We start from the raw sequence: 12,993 nt of genomic DNA, 5'->3' as shown, positions 1-12,993 counted from the left end.
GCAGCTGGTGGGTCAAACCACAAAACTATCAGTTAGCTGCTGAGCACTGTACAAGGCTCCTTTTCCTAACAACAGGAATTTTAAAAATAATAACGTTTTGTCCTTTGAATAATGAACTACTTTTGCAGAAACTAGATTTAGTCTCTCCACCGAGTTTGGACTTTAGTACTTTTATCATTTTAGCTTCTGGAAATTCTCGTCATTCTTTCAATTGCATGGATTGCTATTTCTCTAGTACATCTTGTCCCCTTAAATAAACTAGTTTTTAAATATAGCCTCAACATTTCTTTACACAAATTCTACTCAATACCTTGCAAATGAGTAATATGAACCATCCTTTCTATCCAGCCCCTTAGGAGAAATGTAGTATTTCTCTGTTGATCACCAAATAAAGTATAATAAAACCTACTGAATTTATCCAATTCTAAAACACAATCATTATAACAGATTTTAAGGGGACGTAACACATGAAATATACACATTGATCTTCTGGTTCCTGCTGTCTTTGTGTGCTGGCTTATTGGCTTACTCTGTGCCACAGACCCTATACCAGAAACCCCCCACTCTCAGTTCTTGAGTTGACATGATACAAAGTCACCCAAATAGACCACACCAATCTCTCTCTTTTCATTCTTTTTCTCTTCTCCTTTGCGTGCTCCTCCTCCTCTTCCTCCTTCTTATTCTCCTCTCCCTTCTCCCCACAACTGTTTTATTCTCCCAATTGAAAATTTCAACAGGAGAGACTCTGGCAGGTCCCATTCAGTCCAATCATCAACCATAATTGAGGGGGTATGGTCATTTTACTCAGGCCGCTGCCACAAGCCCCCCTTGTGAAGAGTGAAGAGAAGGAGGGCCCGGAGGACTTTAAAGCTGTGGTAGAGCAAACATTCCAGGAGTTGCCTGCTATAACAACAGAATGACTTGCACTTACTTGATGCTAATATTTTTCATTGAATTGGAGCAAGAAAAGAAGTTTCAAGAGCTTGACTAATAATTCCTGCAATGATCTCATTTTAGGGTCCATGTCTTTTTGGACAGTTAAGCAATAGGATTACCAAATAGCCAAGCTTTTGTACCATTTTATTCATGTCATCATTTTTGCCAGTCATCATCCCAAGCTGTAACTAAACACTAATACAGTGATAAGTGAAAGTCCACGTGTTTCCATAAAAAAAAAAAGAAGAAGAAATCTCGGAGGTTTGGATGAACAAAACTAAATTTCTAGTTCTTGGAAAAAACAAAAATTCAAAGTTTGTTAGGAAACTTGCAAGATTCTTGGCATTCAAATAGCTTTTATAAAGCCATACTGGGATGAGTCAAGTATAATAGAATCAGGAACATATGGATTAGATTCTTCCTTAAATACACATGGGTATGAAAATGAAGGGGAAGAGAACTTGCCAAATGTGTTACCAAAACAAAATGCTTTCAAGTAACTTGAGACAGTCAACAGGCCCCAAACACAGCTGTTTCTCTTGTGTTAAAAATGCCTTGATATGTTAATTTAATTTTTGTTGAGTGCCTACAGCACGTTAAGCACCTTAGAGAGCTCACCAAGTCTGAAGTTAGGGCTTCTATTTGTAAACATGAACTCTCAGTGAAATGATTAACGGTTAATTCTCCTCCTGGCTTTCCACATATATTTGAATAGTTGTCCTGAAATCTGTGCAGCAATGGCCATCACTGTCAGTCTTGCTTCTGCAGTGGATTTTTATGACCTTAACCCACTTAACAGGAGTAAACTTCTTAATGAGGGTCGACTTTGATTTGGTTTTAACTAGAGAAGTGGTGGGTAGCGAGAGAGGCTGGCATGGGAGAAGCGGAAGCATCAACACCACTTTTTATAGACAATTGGTTGTACTATTTACTGTTGTGCACAGTGATCAGAGCCTAACCTACTGGTGTTATCATTTTCTTTCGTTTTTGTAAGACTTGAATTTTCTCCAAGTCCCTAGAGAGTACAGTTAACTCGTTCAGCTGCCAGCCAGATGGCTGGAGGTTTGAGTTCACCCAGAGGCCCCTCAGAAGAAAGGCCTGGTGATGTACTTCCGATAAATGATTCACTGAAATCCTTACGGAGCACAGTTCTACTCTGACACCTGTGGGGTCGCTTGGAGTTGGAGTTCACTAGATGGCGACTGGGGAGGGTGAGATTTCTCAGTTAATATGGGCAATTTTTATGAGTTTTGGAATTTTTTAATCATTTCAACATTTGTCTTTTAGCAGAGTGAATTATAAGTTGGGTCATATCACACATGAGAATAACCATAGGCAATGTATGGCCAACCTAGGCAGAAATAAGCCTTGTTAAAGGAGCTGTCTGTTCGTGGAGTCGCTTACTTGGTTTTTTTACCCACTGTGGTCACCAGATTCCTGATGGCAACTAATAATCAGGATCCTTCCAGGCCAGAGAACAACATTGCAGGGTATTCATTAACTCAGGAATCTATAAAGGCAACAAAAAACAGGTTGATCATAATTGACCATTATATTACATTATGTAGTAACAATATCATTTTTATTATGCAGGAAATAAGCAGAGATCCATATGTATAACTACATCCAGCACACCATGGGGCTATGACATAAACTTAGTTCTTCTTGACTAAGAAACTGGTGGAAACCCTTAGTCAGTACAGCTGAGAAAAGTTTTCCCTGTAGACCAAAATCCTCTCCGGCTCTTTCCAAGTTCTGCTGATGCATCTCTGTGTTCTTCAGTGGTTTTGTCCTATGCTGATCTGTGTTGGGATGTCACTGCCTGTTATGAGTCCTTATTACTATTTGCAAAGTCCCTGGGTGGTGTAAACGGTTAATGTGCTCAGCTGCTAACTGAAAGGTTAGAGGTTCAAGTCCACCAGAGGTGCCTCATGAAAAAAGCCTGGCAATCTACTTCTGAAAAACCAGCCACTGAAAACCCTATGGAGCACAGTTCTCCTTTGACAAACATGGAGTCACTACGAGTCAGTATAGACTCAGTGGCAACTGGTTATTGCTATTTGCGCAAAATTCACAGCCTGTACTTCTTAATTTCTCAAAAATCACAGTAGACATAGACTTTATCCATGATATTCCAGTGCTATCCCAGTAATATTGTTCTCTGTAAAAAGCTCTAAGGAGCCCTGATGGCACAATGGTTAAACACTCAGCTGTTAACCAAAAGTTTGTCAGTTCAAACCCACCAAGTGACTCTGTGGACAAAGACCTGGCAATCTGGTCCCATAAAGGTTACAGCCAAGGAAACCCTATGGGCCAGTTCTACTCTGTCACATGGGCTCATGATGAGTTGGAGTCAACTCAATGGCACCCAACAAAGACAACATAAAATGCTCTACCAAAATGCATGTAAATAAGTGCTTACTCTGCGACAGTTTTCTCTTTCCATTGGAAAGGCCCTGCACCCTGGTTGTTTGTAACCTGAGTGTTCTGTTTTCTGCACATCCTGCTCTATTGGGGCCGCCTACCCTAAAGCAGTGAAATTTATGACCATAGGAAAAGTAACTTCTTGAACTGAAATAGATTTTTTCCCCCTCAGCGTTCCTCTTGCTCTACTTTTCACCCTGTGAGGAAGTTCAGCTCAGTAAATATTTATGAGGTACCTTTTTTGTCCCAGGCACTGGGCTAGAGGCCAAGAACATAAAGAGGAATAATACAAGGTCCTTGCCTTCCAGGAGCATATGACCTAATGCGGGAAATCAGAAAAGTACAATTAGTATAGTACGGTAGAAGCACGCAGTAGATGCTATGGGTGCCCTGAGGAAGGGCACTTAGCCCAGGTGGTGGCAAGATGGGGAGGTAATATCCTAGTGGGAGGTATATTAGTTATGTGTGGCTGCTATAACAAATAACTACAAACTTGGTAGCTTGAAACAACACACGTTTATTCTCTCACAGTTCTGGAGTTCAGAAATCTGAAATGGGTTTTACTGGGCCAAAACCAGGGTGTCGGCAGGGCCATGCTCCTTCTGGGGGCTCTGGGAGAGAATCTGTTCCTTACCTTTTCTGGCTTCTATAGCTGCATTCCCTGTGTTCCTTGGCTCAGGGCCCCTTTTTCCACCTTCAAGGCCAGCAGTGTAGCAACTGCAAATCTCTTTCTGCTCCTTCTTCATATCTCCTTGTCTTCTCCTGTGTGGTGAAATCTCCCTCTGTCTCCCTCTAATAAAGACAATTATGATTGCATTTTAGGGCCCACCTCATAATCCCAAATAACTCCCCAACACAAGAATTCTTAATTTAATCACATCTGCAAAGTCTCTTGCCATATAAGGTAACATTCCGGAGTTCCAGGGATTAGGACCTGGATATCTTTGGGGGTCATTCTTTAACTTGCCACAATAGGTAATATAAGGAAAGTGGGAAAGGGTATTTCTGACAGAAGGAACAGCATGTTATTGTTGTTGTTGTTAGGTGCCGTTGAGTCGGTTCCGACTCACAGCGACCCTATGCACAACAGAACGAAACACTGCCCGGTCCTGTGCCATTCTTACAATCCTTGTTATGCTTGAGCTCATTGTTGCAGCCACTGTCTCAATCCACCTCGTTGAGGGTCTTCCTCTTTTCCACTGACCCTGTACTCTGCCAAGCATGATGTCCTTCTCAGGGACTGATCCCTCCTGACAACACGTCCAAAGTATGTAAGATGCAGTCTCGCCATCCTTGCTTCTAAGGAGCATTCTGCTTGTACTTCTTCTAAGACACGTTTGTTTGTTCTTTTGGCAGCCCGTGGTATACTCAATATTCTTCGCCAACACCACAATTCAAAGGTGTCAATGGCATAACAGCATGGAGCGTGTAGGGAACTGTTAAAATGCATTGCCATGGAGTCGATTCTGACTCACAGCAACCATGTAGGACAGAGTACAGCTGCTCCATAGGCTTTCCAAGGAGCGGCTGATGGATTCGAACTGCTGACCTTTTGGTTAGCAGCCGAGCTCTTAACCACTGTGCCACCAGGGCTCTGAGGAACTGTTAGCAGTTTGGTGTTACTGGAACATTAAAGTGAGAGGTGGGGTTCAATGAGAGCTAATCCTTGGCAGAATGGAGGAGCCAGGTGGCAGATGATGACGTGCACCATGCTAAATCATGTGGATTTTATTTTGTAAGTTCTAAGGAGACTTTGGAAACCCTGGTGGCATAGTGGTTAAGTGCTACAGCTGCTAACCAAAAGGTCGGCAGTTTGAATTCACCAGGTGCTCCTTTGGAAACTCTATGGGGCATTCTACTCTGTCCCATAGGGTCACTATGAGTCAGAATTGACTTGACTGCAACAGGTTTGTTTTTGTTCTTAAGGAGACTTTGAAGGTTTTTAAACAGTGTTATGATGTGATCAGGGAGCCATGGTGGCACAACGGCTGCTAGCCAAAAGGATATCGATTCCAGCCTACCCAGTGGCTCCGCAGGAGAAAAATTTGGTGATCTGCTCGGGTAAAGATTACAGCCTAGAAAACCATATGGGGCAGTTCTACTCTGTCAAGGGGTCACCATGAGCTGAAATTGAATTGATGGCACCTAACAACAACATGTGGAGCCCTGGTGGTACAGTGGTTAAAGCACTCAGCTGCTAACCAAAACGTTGGTGGTTCAAACCCACCAGCCCTTCCAAGGGAGAAAGATGTGGCAGTCTACTTCTGTAAAGACTGCAACCTTGGAAACCCCGCAGGGCAGTTCTACTCTGTCTTATAGGGTCACTATTAGTAGGAATCAACTAGACTGGCAATGGGTTTTTTTGGTTAACAACAACATGAAGTGGTAAGATTAGCAAATTAGAGAGATCATTCTGGGGGATGGATTCAGATATGATGAGATAAAAAGAGATAATGAGAGCCTGAACCACGATAGAGATGAAGATGAGATGACTTGCTGGAAAAAAAAAATATATATATTTTCCAGATGAAATTAGTAGCAATGATCACTAATTGGATGATGGAGTGAGAGAGAGAGAGGAATCTGGGATGATTCCTACCTTTTTGCCTGGGTAAATAGTGGCATCATTAAATGAGATAAATACAGGAAGAAAAAAAAAAAAAAACTATGTTCAGGGAAGGGAAAAATTGGCCTTTGGTTTGGTTTTGTAAAACATGAAGATAATGTGTGTGTGTGGTGGGGGGGACAGGCTTCATGAGCATGTGACCTGCGTAGTTGCAGAGGGCTCCTGGCGCTCAGAAGAGATCCATGCTTGATTTAATTCTGTTATGGTGCCATCTTGGAAGTCTTAATGATTTTTGAATACTAGGTCCCTCACATTATTTAGCCAGTCTTGTCTATAATCTGTCTAAAAATCTAGAAACAGAGTCATTGTCTTTGGGGAAGAGCTTTTTTGTTGTTGAAAATATACACAGCAGAACATACACAAAATTAACAATTTCTACGCACACAATTCAGTGACATTGATTACATTCTTTGAGTTGTGCAAACATTCTCACCCTCCTTTTCTCAATTGTTCTTCCTCCATTAACTCACTGCCCCGTAACCTTACTATCTAATCTTTCCGAATTGCTGTAGTCATTTTGATCGCATACAGATAGTTCTTTAAAAGAACACAATGCTCAAGAAAGACATTCTTTGCTAATTAGCCTAAACTATTGCTTGGTTTAAAGAGGACTTCAGGGGATATTTTTGGTTTAAATTCTAAAGATTATCTCAGGGCAATAGTTTAGGGGGTCCATCCAGCCTCAATGGCTCTAGAAAGTCTGCATTCCATAAGAATTTGAAATTACGTTCTGCATTTCCCCCCTTTGATCAGAATGTTTCCATAGAATCTTTGATCAAAATCTTCAGTAACGGTAGCTGGACACCATCCAGTTCTTCTGGTCTCATGACAAAGGAGGCAGTTGTTCACGGAAGCGGTTAGCCACTCATTCCATTTTCTCCTCCTGTTCCAACTCTCCTTTCTCTGTTGCTCCAGGTGAATAGAGACTAATTGTTGTATCTTGGTGGCTGCTGGCAAACTTTTAATGCTCCAGGCAATTTGGGGAAAAGTTTTTAACATAGGTTTCCATGTGCAGAAATGTGGACTATCAGCACCTTCTAGAGAGCATGACAACCATTCTCCCAGGCTGCAGCAGCTCAGAGCAACACCAATTAACCACTATAAGCCCAAGAGTATGGGCCACAAGAGAAAGTCTTATATCCCACATTAAAGGGCTCTTAGATCAAAACTCAATTAAAATAAGGCCTTGTCTGGGCTCTCTTTTCTCCACCAGCCTCAGCTCTCCAATTAACGTTTGGAGGAGAAAGGACCCAGATTTATTTTAGTATAAATGGGAAAGCTCCTAGAACTATGGGGAAGTGTATTTTCCCCCATTTCCTACTGCCACCCCCAGAGCTACTTAGCTTCTCAGCCCACCTTGCCACTTAGACCAGCCAGGTGGATCCAATCAGTCCTCCATTGCAAACCAGGCTTTCCCACATTTTCCAGGTAAGTCCTAACATGTGAGAAGCCTCTGCTTGAAAAGGTAGCTGGGCAAATATCCTGCCATGTTAATGCTTTACCTACACACCAAAATACATTTCTGGCTGTTTCTCAGGCTTTCTGATTTTGGGTTCTGGTTTTAGTTCTGATCCTTGCTGTAACTGATTTTCTAGACTTGGTCCTCTGCCTGCTGGCCTGCCCACTCTGGTACACCACTTTTCAGTTAGAGTTAGATGGCACTGAGGGACCACAGTGTAAGAAGAAACAGAGACTCATGACAATGTTAATGTGGTCACAAAGTTTCACGTCCTACCTATAGCCTTCCAGGTTCAAAAACTGTATTTTGAGAGTTAACTCGAGCTCAAAATTTATACATGTATAAACCCATAAGAGAACTTATTTAAACAGCAGGGGCAGGAGGGGGAAGTTATCATTTCCTTTTAGGAGAAAGAAATTCTGGAGTCATCTGACTCCTTTTGAGTACAAGATAGGTAAGACACTAAATTATTTATTAGAAAGTTGTTTAGGGCTACAGGAAGTAGATTTTCCTAAGAAATATTTTATCTATGACATGCTGAAGCTAAAGATCTACCCTTGAGCCATATAAGAGTAACTAAAATACCAGCATCTGCCAGATTCAGGAAATATGGGTGTACTGCACATCCTTGTTTTTGAAGATACATGTATGCATGTACATTTTAAAGCATAACTGGGGTCACATTGTATGTATTATTTAGAACCTGCTCTTTGCCCTTAACACTATATTATTTTTTAAGTGCTAAACTTTATTTATTATGTTAACTTAATAATTCTATTTGTTCTTGTTTCTACTGACTTGTTTTCCATAACTGTTCATTTATGAAAAGATCCATAATATTGTAAAAGTCATTCTGCATGTTTAACCCACTTAGAAAATTATTTTACACTAAGTGATAAAAATTTATAGTCATGAGCTATACTTCCTAAAAGATGTTGAGCCTCACTATTTTTGTAAGTGGTTTTTTTTTTAATATACTTTAGATGAACATTTACAGAACAAAAGCTTCTCATTAAACAATTAGTACACATATTGTTTTGTGATACAGGTTACCAACCCCATGATATGTCAACACTCTCCCCTTCTCGACCTTGGGCTCCCTATTACCAGCTTTCCTGTCCCTCCCTGCCTTCTTGTCCTTGCCCGCTGGGCTGCTGTCCCCATTTAGTCTCGTTTTATTTTATGGGCTGGTCTAATCTTTGGCTGAAGGGTGAACCTCAGGAGTTACTTCATTACTGAGCTAAAAGGGTGTCTGGAGGCCATACTCTCAGGGTTTCTCCAGTCTCTGTCAGGCCAGTAAGTCTAGTCTTTTTTCATGAGTCAGAATTTTGCTCTACATTTATCTCCAGCACTGACCGGGACCCTCTATTGTGATCCCTGTCAGAGCAGTCAGTGGTGGAGTTGGTTACCATCTAGCTGTACTGGACTCAGTCTGGTGGAGGCCGTGGTAGATATGGTCCATCAGGCCTTTGGACTAATCTTTCCTTTGTGTCTTTAGTTTTCTTCATTCTCCCTTGCACCCAAAGAGGTGAGACCAGTGGAGTATCTTAGATGGCCATTAACAAGCGTTTAAGACACCAGATGCTACTCATCAAGGTACAATGTAGAACATTTTCTTTATAAACTATATTATGTCACTTGAGCTAGATGTTCCCTGAGACCATGGTCCCTGCAGCCCTTACACTTAACAGTGTATTATGAACGTTTCCTCATCAATTGTTCTTCTATGAGGCTTACAAATTATAACTTAAAAACTTATAAATTATAACCAACCAATTTCTAAAGGTTGGACATTCAGGTTTTTTTTGTTTGTTTGTTTCCTCTTATAACACTGTGATGAACACGAACACCCTTGTGGGTATATTTTTGCACACACATCCTTGATTATTTTTAAAGGCTGGGGTTCTGGATCAAAGAGCCTGTACATTTAAAAGATTTTAACACAAATTTCCAAATTGCCTTCCAGAAAATTTTACTAGTTTATGCTCCCACTACTAATGTGTGGAAAATGTGCCAATTTCCCCATTATTTTTTGAGTTCATTCAACTGGTTTCTTTTACTATTATTATTATTATTAACACGGTAGATTATCTTGATTTTCTACTTCTTTTACAAACTGCCTTTTTTACTCCGGTTGGGATACATTTTAATATGCTTTAATGTATACTATATACTAATACTTATATCCCCCACGTGTCTGTCAGTTTGTCGTACTGTGAGAGCTTATGTGTTCCATGATGCTGGAAGCTATGCCACTGGAATTCAAATACCAGCAGGATCACCCATGGTGGACAGGTTTCAGCTGAGCTTCCAGACTAAGACAAACTAGGAAGCAGGACCTGGTAGTCTACTTCTGAAAAGATTAAGCCAGTGAAAACTTTATGAATAGCAGCGGAACATTGATATAGTGCTGGAAGATGAGCCCTTCAGGTTGGAAGGCACTCAAAAGACGACTGGGGAAGAGCTGCCTCCTCAAAGTAGAGTTGACCTTAATGACATGGATGGAGTCAAGCTTTTAGGACCTTCATTTGCTGATGTGGCACAATTCAAAATGAGAAGAAATAGCTGCAAAAGTACATTAATAATTGGAATGTGCAAAGTGTGAATCTAGCAAAATTAAAAGTCATCAGAACTGAAATCAAATGCATAAACATTGATATTCTAGGCATTAATTGAAGTGGACAGGTATTGGCCAATTTGAATCAGACAATCATATGGCCTACTATGTCAGGAATGACAACTTGAAGAGGAATGGCATTGCATTCATTGGCAAAAAGAACATTTCAAGATCTATCCTGAAGTACAGCACCATCAGTGATAGGATAATATCCATATGCTTACAGGGAAGACCAGTTAATACCACTATTATTCAAATTTACGAACTATTAAGGCCAAAGATGAAGAAATTGAAGATTTTTACCAACTTCTGCAGTTTGAAATTAATCAAACATGCAATCAGGATGCATTGATAATTACTGGAGATTGGAATGTGAAAGTTGGAAACAAAGAAGAAGGATCGGTAGTTGGAAAATATGGCGTCGGTGATAGAAACAATGCCAGAGATTGAATGACAGAATTTTGCAAGACCAATGACTTCTTCATTGCAAATACCTTTTTTCAGCAACATAAATGGTAACTATACTTCACCAGATATAATACACAGGAATCAAATCAACTACATCTGTGGAAAAGACAGAAAAGCTAAACTGTGGAATAGACCATCAATTGCTCATATGCAAGTTCAAGTCGAAACTGAAGAAAGTTAGAACAAGTCACAAGAACCAAAGTACAACCTTGAGTATAACCTTGAGTATATAGCCCACCTGAATTTAGAGACCATCTCAAGGATCGATTTGACGCAATGAACACTAATGACTGAAGATGAGACAAGTTGTGGAGTAACATCAAGGGCATCATACATGAAGAAAGCAAGAGTCATTAAAAAAACAGGAAAGAAAGAAAAGACCAGGCAGGGCCAGGATGGTGGAGTAGTCAGATGCTTCCTGTGGTCCCCCTTACAACAAAGACCAGAAAAAAGAAAAAAAAAAACCCAGTGAATTGACTATATATGACAATCTAGGAGCCCTGAACATGAAAGGCAAAGTTGAGGAATTGGACTGAGTGGCAGAGGGAGGGAGTTAAGGTTCAGACACAGCAAAGAGTTGCCAGACCTGACCCAGCGGGAACGAGCATCTTGAAGGCCAGATCGACTGTGGGTGGTGAGGCAAGCAGTGGCACTCGGGACTCATTTACCACATCTGGAGAGACCAAGGGGCAGAGAATCTACCCACGCCTCCAAAACCAGTGAAAAGCAGCACTCAATTGGCAAACCTTAAGTACATGAGTCTAATATATCACATGGATCAAAAAACACCCCTTTAGGTAAAACCTGTCTCCCATTCATCTGACCTCTTGCTACTCTGCATTGGGTCCCAAGCTGACTTCAGACATTGCTGCATCCTCTGGGTGGGAAGAAAGACCTGTTGTGTGCCCTGGATGGGAAGAAAGACCTGTTGTGTGCCCTAAGCCATTCTCCCAGATTTGGAGAGGGAACAAATTAACATGCAGGAAAAAATAATCTGCCAACTCCCCTAAGCTGGGAACTCGGGACAGGTCCAGCACCTTTGCCTAGGCACAGGCATAAGAGGTCCATGGACTTTGAATGCTTTTCACCCCTGCATGGACCTGTGTGGGCCCATTTCAACAGCATAGGCCCTCATTAGCAAGGTACAACAGGATATATACCTGAAGCCTACCTTCGACTGTATGTGGCAGAAAGGCAGGTTCATGACATTTGACACCACTGTACCTATTAAGCAGGGTCATCACCTACCTACATCAGGGGCCTGAGGACTGGTGGCTCCGCCCACGCCACCTAGCCACCCACAAGAGGAGTCCAAGAATAAGTGGTGCGTCCCAATCCTTACAGCCAACAGAACTGGGTGCCCATGGTCTAGCTGCAAAACCCACCCACCTACATGGTCTGGGGAACAAGAACACACTTTCCTTCTAGACACCCTAGGGCTGCTCTCAGAACCCCACCTTGCTCAGCGTGTGACCCCCTATCGCAGCCCGATAACTGTGCCTACACCCCTGCCCATCTAGGACTGTAGGTTAGAGCCTACACAACACACTTGGTGACTGACAAGATGGACACCTAAGCTGAATCCATACAAGAAAAGTAAATGGACTCCTGGGCTCACTTACCTAGTAACAGATCTAACAACCAGGTGACAGGACTTTGGAGCTTCAAAGGTGCCAATAATCAAACTAGCTCACACGAGCAGCCTATTTGGGCATATCAAAACAAAACACAAGATGCTAGGATGCCGTAAACAAACATAAAATAAATAAATATAATAACTTACTGATGCCTGAGACATAACAGTCAATATCAAATCACATAAGAGGCAGACCATGATGGCTTCAGTAACCTCCCAAAACAAAGAATCAAGAAATCTTCCAGATGAAGAAAACTTCCTGGAATTACCAGAGATAGAATATAAAAGATTAATAAAGAGAGGCAGGGCAAAAATGGCGGAGTAGTCAGAAGCTTCTGGTGATCCCTCTTACAACAAAGACCTGAAAAAACAAGTGAAATGATTGTATTTATGACAAGCTAGGAGGCCTGAACATCAAAGGCAAAGTTAGAAAACCAACCAAGCAGGAGGGGGAGGGAGAAATGGTTCAGAAGCGGAGAAGAGTTGCCAGACCTGAATCACTGGGAGCACTCAGGCACCATTTCCTGGAGCAACTGCGGCGGGCCTGGTGAAGGGGTTCCAGACGCAGTTTCCTCAGGGAGAGACAGCAGCCACACAGCCTACTCACACCTCCAGAACCAGAGAATAAAGGCGCTCTCGGCAAAACTAGGTACTTGCATACATTTTACTGCGTCCCCAATCCCCAAGCCGGTTTCAGTGGCTGTTGATTTCCCTGGGCCTGAGATAAGTCCTGCTGCGCATCCTGAGCCATTCTCCCAGCCTTGGAGAAGGAATAAATTCACAATTCAGGGAAAAGATAATCTGCCAGCTCCACCAAGTTGGGGTGC

This window comes from Elephas maximus, chromosome 4 (genome assembly GCF_024166365.1).
Source record: "Elephas maximus indicus isolate mEleMax1 chromosome 4, mEleMax1 primary haplotype, whole genome shotgun sequence".
In the NCBI taxonomy this organism is placed as follows: Eukaryota; Metazoa; Chordata; class Mammalia; order Proboscidea; family Elephantidae; genus Elephas; species Elephas maximus.
Note: the sequence above shows the minus strand (reverse complement) of the source record.